Genomic DNA, 9027 nt, shown 5'->3' on the forward strand with positions numbered 1-9027 from the left:
AGTCCCGAAAACCCAGAAATAGTCTTGAAAATCCTGATTTAGTCTGAGGAATCTCCCAAACCCCGCAACAGTTCTCAAATTGAGGTGTGGTGAGTTTAGGTGAGGTGTGGTGAGAACGGGTGTGATGAGTTCAACTATGGTGAGTTAAGATTTGGTGGATTTTGGTGTAGCAGTAGGTGTGGTGAGTTTAGGTGAGGTGTGGTGAGTTTGTATGTGGTGAGTTGATTTGAGGAGACGTGAAGTGAGTTGTGGTAAAGTAAGTTGAGGTGAGTGTAAGGTGGGATGTTAATTCTCTAAATTTCTCCTAAATTATACAGTATTTAGTTTGAAAGTATTTACCCATCGACTAAATACCTTGGTACTTTAGCGAAAGTATTTTGCACCCCCAAGGTACATGAGTACTTTGAACCAGAGTATTTAGCGCCTACTAAATACTTTCGTCTTTTGTACTTTGATATCTAGCAGCTCCTAAGTACTCAAGTTTTTCTTACTTTAATATCTAATAGCTCCTAAATACCTAAATACTTTTTACTTGAGTATTTAGCACCACCTAAATACCTAAGTATTGTTTACTTGGGTATTTAGCAGCTCCTAAATACCTAAATAGATAGTACTTTGGTATTTACAACAACACAAAATACCTAAATACTTTTGTACTTAGTATTTAATACTTAGTAAATACAATTTTGCCCATCACTGTTTTTGACATTATAACTAGCTACAAGAGAGTTCGAGCTAGTTGTCACTTCTACCTTATTAAATATGCCTTGCAAAAACCTGTAATAAATAGGAGTAACATTTATTTATAATTCATAATTAAGACCATAAAACACTTGCAATCATGGTATTAATGCTGTAGTAACCTTTCCTATTGTAAAAAAAGGTTGCTATCGCTATGTGGCTTTGTGATTTCAATGTGGGTGCCGTCCAAACAACCTATTATACCAGGTATTCCAAAGCTGTCCATAAAAGAGCGCTTGGATAAGCTGCGTTCTGCGTGGGACGTTCTCAATGTGAACCAGCTAGTGCAAACATATCGTTCCACAACAGTTAGGACACGGTTTAAAACTTGCAGACGGTGCTTCGCCCCAAAGCCACATGTCTATGCTTTGCAACACCTCCCTAAATGCGCCTTCTGTCAAAAACAACTTTTGACCTTGTAGTTTTTTCCCGGATGAGTACTTTCTGAGATAGGAGCTCGGATATTTTATGGGTACCCGGTATATCACGCATATTTCAGTAGTAGTTTTGGTTAGATTTGTGGTGACTTGGGCACATACAAACATACATATGTAGGTACATATCGTCATCGTCATATCACAAAATGCAAAACTGCGTATCAAGATAATGCAAAACCGCGTATGTGAGGTTGCATAAATTATTTTCTAGAGAGTAAAAACACTTATATTTCAAAATGGTTCTCTTTTTAATCGACTTCCCAAAAAGGAGAAGGTTATCAGTTCGTCGGAATATTTTTTTTTTATGTATGATACCGCATAACTTTCGATAATTTTGTTTTCATCGGAAAGGTGGTACCTCAAGGGTGGTCCCATACTAACTTTGTTTAGGTCTGACAATTGGATCGTGAAATTAACGATAATCTTAAATTTTTATATGCGAATTTTTTTGAGAAGTTTTGTGCTTAAAAATTGCTTGTTTTTAAAGCAATCGCATTTCTGGCTAATATCTTTCAGAACGAATGGATAAGGATTGAGCCAAAATCTTCGGTGAGCAAATCTAATTTTCGGTAGCAAATGTCAGTTACGCGGAATGACGATACGCGGTTTTGTACTTTAAATGACGATATGTATGTACATAAGTACAAACATTCATGCATATGTTCGTAAGAAAGTATGTGCAACTTATGACTTACAAACAATGTACAGTTTATATTTACTAAAATATTTATTGCCTCTCCCCACTCTCAGCACCAACAGTACAGAATTGTGTGCAACAGCTGTTTTCGGTAATCGCTCCATGCGTCTGCTCGAAAATGGCAACAAGTTGCGAAAAAGCTCCGTTTCATTCGTCCTCCCCCACCCCTATATACATACGTATGTATGTATGCATGTATGCTTTTGTTAGTCCATGCGTCGAAGTTACATTTCAATGCCAGCTTTGCGTAAAGCTTTCGAATGTAGAAACGACATCTCTGCTACTTGTTGGCGGAGTCCTTGCCAAAAGGATATCGGGCTATCAGTTGTCGGTGTGCTTTAATAGAGACTTGAACGTTCAATGCGGTATGTGATTAGACACGGGATTAAGTCTATAGTGTAATTAACTAAGTCTTCAGCGAGGGGGAGCAACCGTGACGATGTTGTGCGGGGTGACGGTGTGTTGACGGGACATACATACATATATGAGTTGAGATAGTGGCCAAGTGTTTACCAGTGTGTGCGTAAAGTATTTAATGAAATACGCAGTTACCAAGGCAATGCGTGTTTTGTGTGTGCACTAGTACCTACATAAGTGTAAGTGTTCGCTTGGCAAAAGGAAATTTTTGGTGAATTTCGGACTTTGAAGTAATTGCTGATCTGAGAAAATATGTATGTATGTATTTATTCATCAACTCGGGGATATTGGCGAAAACGAAGGGCGGATGAAGAAGCGTTGGAATTGAGAAAATCGTTAGATAATTTAATTTCTTAAAGTAGAATTTTCTTTGAAGGCATGCAATTAATAAGTAGGACTTACTTCGATTATTCTTACGTATCGCCAGTTGAGAAGGACATTCCGAATGTAACACATACACACCTTTTTACGCGAAATTATATTTTAAAAATGTGCATACATACGCAGATTTTTATAATACATATGTTGGGTGGCCACGAAATTCCTGATGGATTACAATTTTTATACATACTTACAAACATTTTTTATTCATACAAAGTTAGTGCCAGACGTTTTTTTGTTTTTGGTATTGATTGTGTTATTTATTGAATCTGCTTAAATTTAAAGTTTAACAATAAGTAGTGAAGTCTTTTATCTAGTTTAATTAAATATGAGCCCAAGCGCTAGGATTGAGCCCTGTGAGTTTTGCAGCGCTGTGAGGCTGCAAGAACATTCCTTTGCAAGTGTGATTGGTTTATTGAGTCACAGAAAGAGATTAGGATGGTTTTGTAATTTTCTTATTTAGTTCACTTTACTGCTGCATTCTATTTCAACTTCTACAGTGGGCATATCCAAATCTTTGTAGGAGTTTCGTCGCGGTCATACCATGGCGCTCTTGGAAATGCCCTTAGCATTTTCGACTAGAATCTTTGAATTACATATGTGAATTTTGCTTGCACAGGTTATACCCCACAGTTCAATACCATACATCTAGATTTTCTTTACATCTGCATTATATAGCAGTACTTTATAGTCTGAGCTCAACGCCGACTTTTTGTGTAAGGCTATCTGCACACTTGTCGTCCAATCATAGTTGCGTTATCGTCTTGCCCTGAAATTTTGAGCCGAGCACATGCATTTCAAAGGAGATCTGCACACTTGTCGTTATCGGCTAGTTATCGGCAAATCGTAGAAGATGCAGAAACGGATAAGTACGACCATGTCGTTTGCTAATCGTTGTGCACGCATTGTTTGTTTACATTTTATGGGGAAAAATGAGTGAAAAAGTTAATATTTGCATTAAAATTGCATAAAAATTAGTATTTTTTGCATAAAATCTGTGGAAATTATTAAAAAGTGGATAATTGCATTAAAATTCAATAAATGTGAGCATTTTAACTATAAAATATGACGAAATTTTAAAAAGTCTCTGTGTGCATGCACAAAACACATTTCAGGAAAAGAAAAGAAGAGATATTACTGAAAAATGATGTCTAGTATTGTTGCAGCACAGTCTATATTTTAAAAATTGCAGGTTTTTGTAAATATTTCGCGAAAATATCAACAAGAAAAACAGAAAATACCTGCTCCAAGTGAATTTTTAGAAGCCAAATGAATTGAAATATCACGACCGAGTGTGCGAAAGTGTAGTCGTCATGTAATCGTTGCATCATGATTGTGACGATGAAGCAACTATGATTGGACGACCAATGTGCAGAAAGCCTAAAGCTAATGTAAGCTAACGGATTTTAGTTTCATTTGCAGTATTCCTATTTATTTTATGCATATATGTATATATATTTTTCGTATAAATGTAAATCAATACTTTTCAACCGTTCAATGGGTTCAAGCCCGGTTCAAGGTTTCTTTTCTAATAGCGGTCGCCCATCGGAAGTCAATGGCAAACCTCAGAGTGCATTTCGGCCATGAAAAACAGCTACTCAAAAAAATGCAATCGCCGTTCGGAGTCGGCGTAAAACTAGGTCCCTACCCTTTGTGTAAAAACATCAAGGTGCATGCCACAAATCGGAGGAGAAGTTCGGTCAAACACCAACTATGTGTAAGCGCCATATATATATATATATATATATATATACATATATACCATTTCTACGCCAAAAATTTTTTACCCAAATAAAATACATGCGAAACTTTGAACGCTTTGATCGACCTCTTAATATTTTGTTATTAAACAAAAAAAAAACAAGAGTATATTTCTTTCGATATAGAACATATAGAACAATCCTAGGCGGTGAGAGCATTAAACTTCCGCTATTACTTTCCTTGGACCACCCTTCAGTTTAATCGGCGCCCAAGTTTCTTCTTCTTATTTGGCACTGTAACCGCCTAAACGAGTTTGGCCGAGTTCAACAAAGCACGCCAGTAGTTTCTTTTCTGTGCCAACTGACGCCAATTGGAAATGCCAATTGCCTGGTCTTTCCATCGCAGTGGGGGCCTCCCTCTTCCTCTGCTACCACCAGCGAGAGTTGAATACTTTCAGAGCTGGAGCGTAGGTGTCCATTCGAACGACATGGCCAAGCCAGCGGAGCCGCTGTATTTTAATTCTCTGCACTGTAGAGTTGTAAAACTATCGATAGTGCCACCATCAATAGTTTCCATGTTTCAGAAAAAAACTATAATTTCTCGTTGATAGTTTCCAGCAATACTATCGATAGTGTCAAACGCTACCATCGATAGTACTATCGATAGTCAATGTAATGTTAAAAACTGTTCCAAATTAACAGGGACGGCATCGAAAAACAAAAAAAAAAAAAAATAAATATTGAAAATATAAGCACACGTTTTCTTAAGTAACTTTTAACTTTAAAATTCACTTTAAGTTTAAATATTGCTTTAACATGTATAGTTCTGTCGAAGTAAAGCATTTTATTATCGAATTTTATTTATTTATTTACATATCTATTACTGAAGCTTACAATTAAAAACAAAATTATAAGCCTAGTAAAGAAAGCTTCTTCTTATGATCTATAACACATGGCAACAAAAATGGGAAAAAATTTGTTGCGGCAAATGTTACAAGAAACATACAAACGTCAAATACCGATAATAGAAATGCTTTACTTCAGGCATAGCGTTATGGTTTGAAGCAACGTTTAAATATAAAGGGAGCTTTTCAATTAAAGGTTCCTTGAGAAAACGGCCATTAAAGGAGGAATCACAATGAAAGTATCACTTATAATAAAAAATTGACAAACTTAAAATACTGACGCGCAGCTACATGGAGACATTATAAATAAAATCGGCTGTGCTAGAGGTACTATCGGTAGTCAACTAGTACTATCGATAGTTCAACCTTTTTTGAGAAAAACTATCACTACTCATCGATTGGGGCAAAAAAATAAAACTATCGATAGTACCATCGATAGCTTGACACCTCTACTGCTCTATGTCCATGTCGTTGTTATAGAGTGGGGTTTTCGTACGTCAAGAGAGGACCTTGCTCCTGAACTGCCTACTCAGTCCAAAGTAGCACCTGTTGGCAAGTGTTAATGCTGGTTCCCAAGTAAATGAATTTCTCTACGTTTTCTAAAATGCACTTACAGTGTCGGGAGTTCCAAGGCGCGAATACGTTGACTGTTTGCTTAATGACAGGTGATACTTCGTCTTTTCCTCGTTTACCACCAGACCCATTCGCTTTGCTTCCTTATCTAACTTGGAAAAGGCAGAAAAGACTTCGCGGTTCTTGTTACTGATGATGTCGATGTCATCGGCTCACGCCAGCAATTGCACGCTCTTGTAGTAAATTATTTTTGAGCGGTTGAGTTCTGCCGCTCCTATTATCTTCTCCAACATCAGGGTAAAGAAGTCACATGAAAGGTAGTCGCCGTCTGAAACCCCGTTGGGTGGCGAACGGCTCGGAGAGGTCTTGCCCAATACTGACGGAGCTAGTGGTATTGCTCAACGTCATTTTACACAACCGCATCGGTTTGGCGGGGATGCCAAACTCAGACATAGCGGCGCCTAAGTTTGGGATGCTATAATACAGTGGCCATCCGTCCTGTATTTTACGGGACAGTCCGCTTTTTTCGTCCTTTGTGCTGGTAATTTATTTATTTCATACTGTACGCCAAATGTTCTGTATTCCTTTTATGTCCCTTATTTGTCCCGTATTCGGTATTTTGGCTCCTCAACAGCTCATATAAATAACATGCCTATGAACTAGTTTTATTTTTAAATATTGTGATTCGAATCAAGGAGCACATATGTAGATGGTTTCTGTGGTTATAATTTTTCGTAAAATCTCTGGGTATTTGTGAGTATGAATCGAAAATAGACGTTAAAGATTATAGTTCCAATTTCTAAAAGAATTTTCTTTCAACGCATTTCACGTTGAATATTCAGTAGAGCAGCTGATTTCACTTTTTTCGAGAATTTCGTCTTTAAATTGTCACTGTTACTCACATTTTATTAGAACACATATGAACTCCAAAACCAACAAAAAATACATAAAGCTTACTGTCCAAAGCCGGGTGTGGACGCAATTTTCGAATAGAGAAGATATTCATTAGGCGAAATACGCGGAACAAATTATTGCTAATTGTATGAGGGATTGTAACTTCAACATGAGAAACTTCAAACAAGATGGCTATCAGGAGTTTGTTGTAAGAGTAAAGAAGTTCTCAAAGATGGAAGGGTACGCATTGTGCTTGGGCAAAATCCGAGTCTGAAAATTATCCGCTGAATACCACTCGTGCTTCAAAAGTAGTCCGATATTTTCATCATGTTTCACTGCCTAGGAATGTCTGAAACAATTTTGCGGGGCTATGGAAAAATATTGTTCGGAATTTCGGTATCTTGTACCTCCTAGTAAAAAAATCCCCGTTTTACTTGGGTTTACACCCAATCCGCAACTAGAGGCCCAGTTCTCAACCAAGTTCAGGTAATCCTGCATTACTTCAAATAGAGCGTCCGGAAACTTTCTTTGTGTTATCAAAGCTACATCGTCAGCATAGGCAACCACCCGACAGCCACTCCTTTCTAGATCCACGAATTTCTTCTGCAAAAAGGTCTGCTCGATACTCTAAACGTAGGGCCGTCTCGACAGACCTGCCCTTACAGTAGTCATGCTGCTCCAATTAAAGGCGCCCCCTGGGGATCCCACTTCTTAAGTGCAGGTCTATCAGCCTCTCCAGCGTCTTTAACAGAAACGAAGTATCGGCCTGAAGTCCCTGGGTGATACATGGGAGGCGCCTTTACCCGCCTTTGGAATGCACACTACCACGACCACCGTCCAAGGCTCCGGGAACATGACCCCTAGCCAGCCAACTTGCAAAGATAGGCATCAGCCAGCGGCACGACCCCTCCGCAGATTCCTGCAGTTGGGCTGGTATTATGCCGTCTGGGCCCGGGGCCTTAAAGGGCTTGAAAGAGCTAATGGCCGAAAGAAGGGGATCCTCGGTCAGGATTTCCAAAACGTTCATTTCGGGACACGTAGCATCTTGTAGCCTATTGCTTGAAATTGATATTGTATCACTTTTAACATTTGTGACATTAATTCACTTTTCAATTGTGTATTAATGTCAAAGACATTGTTTCCACAATTCTTCTAACATACGGGCAGTTTCTGGAATTCACTTCCGAGTGAATTTCAACCCCTGCTTATTTGAATTCAAAGCGAACTTGACTCAAATTCACTCGGAAGTGAATTGCAGAACCTGCCGGATTACTTCACTTTTGGCCTGTGTATTACTGTTATTGACATTAATTCACTTTTGAATGGTATATTAATGCCAATGACATTAATACCATTGACATTATTGCACGTCACCTTTCAGGAGACTACCGATATAATACCCAATTGTTTATTTAACCATTTTTCGATACAATCGACATTTTATGGTCCTCTATTGCATTTTTTGAAGTGAAACATCTTTGACGGCGGTATCGCAAAAACGGAGAGTGAAATTTTTAAAACTGAAAATGTGAGATGAGTAGGAAGAAAGATATAGTATAGAGAAATGGAAACACATCTTCAACGCGCATGCATACGAGTACCCATACATATGCACGGTTTCTACTTTGGTACAATTGTACAAAATATGGGCCGTTTTTCTCCGTTTGGGCCTTTGGGCCTTTTTTGTTTGTTTTTGACCTTTTTGAAGCAACTATGGCTATCCGTTCGTTTGGCGTTGGCGAGGGCTATCCGTTTGTTTGAAATATGTAGCACTCGCTGCAGCTGTTCTGTTTTTTCTGTTAACTGTTATCGTCATACTGCAGTGGAATTCTGACAATGAATTTCTAGAAACTTTTCGAGTAAGCAGTTTATAGTCCGTTTAACTTTAGCAAAGTAACTTCGAATTCAGCTCGTCGAATATCTATGGCTTGGTTCAATATGCAAATTTTTTTTTTGTAAACCTGTGTTAATTATGAAAATTTAGTCCATTCTATAATATAATCCATATATATCAAAGCTTCGTACTTTATATAAAGTACATACAAATTAACAAAAAATTATATCAAAATTTCAAAATTTTTATTCAGAATTTCTAGAAAATTTTTGAGTATGAAAGTTTTGTAGCCTGTTCAACAAAGTGCAAGTTTCGAGTCGGTAAAAATTACCGTTGATTTTTTAGATTTTTTTGTGGAGGGTATTGCGCGTTTTCTTCTATATAACGCATAATCAAAATCTATTTTTAACCGACTTCCAAAAAAGGAGGAGGTTATCAGTTCGTCGGA

General features: G+C 37.8%; 1 protein-coding gene across 10 annotated transcripts in view; it reads left to right on the top strand.

The window, feature by feature from the left end:
• The first annotated feature begins 2213 nt into the window (after positions 1 to 2213).
• LOC118738749 (synaptotagmin-7) overlaps positions 2214 to 9027 on the top strand; it is a 189984-nt gene continuing 183170 nt past the window's right edge. For 4 of the 10 annotated variants that reach the window (XM_036469687.1, XM_036469689.1, XM_036469688.1 and 1 more), the window contains exon 1: positions 2215 to 2627. The gene's annotated coding sequence lies outside the window, so the exon portion shown is untranslated. Of the gene's footprint in view, positions 2628 to 9027 lie in introns of all 10 variants that reach the window. The other 6 variants (XM_036469692.1, XM_036469694.1, XM_036469691.1 and 3 more) reach the window with 4 other exon arrangements.

Source organism: Rhagoletis pomonella, unplaced genomic scaffold (genome assembly GCF_013731165.1).
Source record: "Rhagoletis pomonella isolate Grant_MI unplaced genomic scaffold, Rhpom_1.0 Rhpom_scaffold_00005, whole genome shotgun sequence".
NCBI classification, from domain to species: domain Eukaryota; kingdom Metazoa; phylum Arthropoda; class Insecta; order Diptera; family Tephritidae; genus Rhagoletis; species Rhagoletis pomonella.